The sequence below is a fragment of the Zootoca vivipara genome, chromosome 7 (assembly GCF_965207765.1).
Source record: "Zootoca vivipara chromosome 7, rZooViv2.hap1.1, whole genome shotgun sequence".
Taxonomy (NCBI): domain Eukaryota; kingdom Metazoa; phylum Chordata; class Lepidosauria; order Squamata; family Lacertidae; genus Zootoca; species Zootoca vivipara.
Window position 1 is genome coordinate 50,173,232 of NC_142590.1, and position 1,346 is coordinate 50,174,577.

Genomic DNA, 1,346 nt, shown 5'->3' on the forward strand with positions numbered 1-1,346 from the left:
GCACTTGACAAACCACTATAAAGAAGGAAAACTGAGAGTGTCAAATAAACGATAGATGAAGGCAACAGAATTCTTTTTTTATGTGCAAGGCTGAAAGGCACATATGTAAGATCAGTACTGATAAAATAAAATAAAATCCTTCCAGTAGCACCTTAGAGACCAACTAAGTTTGTCATAGGTATGAGCTTTCGTGTGCATGCACACTTCTTCAGATACACTTCTGTTTCAGTGTATCTGAAAGAAGGGTGTATGCACACGAAAGCTCATACCTATGACAAACTTAGTTGGTCTCTAAGGTGCTACTGGAAGGAATTTTTTTGTTTTGACTACATCAGACCAACACGGCTACCTACCTGTAATCGGTTCTGATGTTCAGAATAGCAGGTTCCTGCCTTATATCAAAGCTGAAAGAAGAACAGGCCTGCCGAGATAACACCGCTGGGATAGTATTCAGGTGAGCCCTCGCAGCCCTGCATCTTCTGACTCTAGCTATGCCCCATCTCCACACATTTCTGATCTGTGGATGGGAAGCGACATCTGCTTATGCAGCATCTGAGGAAAGTATTGTATGTATAATAGCAAGGCCCCATCCTGTTGCACCACCGTGATGTCCTGAGTCAGGTTGCAAGTTACTGTTGGTGACACTGGAGACTTTGCTGGGAGGAGCCTAAGTATTTGTTTGCCTTTGAGGCCACCATGGTTCAACCAAGACTGATAAACATTACCAACCTTAAATTTGGGGTGGGCTGTGTGAAGCATGTCTTTAATTTCTACTGAGCAGGAAGTTTTATTTATGCTTCTCCATTTTTAGTTGTATACATATATTAATATCCCACTTCATATTTCCAGGCTGAGCCCAGACACTGAAGGCATATTGTGACCATGCGCAATTGTAAATCCTGGTCCAATTCAAAATCTGACAATAACATGTCAAGAAGAGGAAGATTCCTCCTTGCCTTGTTCATATGCTCAGTTCTTCACTTCTCCGGCTGCCTTCTAGAAAAATCAAGCTGATTCTTACCTTAAACATGTGGTGCTGATTCAGAAATTATATCAAAAGTTATCCAGCAAAAAATGGTTGGAATAAGTCCCCCAGTGATAAAGAGTTTCACATTCTTCAGCCTTGCTATTGATCCCAACCTCCATAGCATGATTTTACGATCCTATGAAAATGACAGGATGAGAGATATTTCAAAAGCAGGAGGTCCTGGTGCCTTAATCACTAGCCAAATAGTAAACTTTATTGTCCAAGGTTGATTATCTCTGGGAGAAGCACATCTTTCATTTATACAAGGAGGAAAAGATCTTAGTCATAGAATATGATGCGCAGCTCACACCTATTGTTA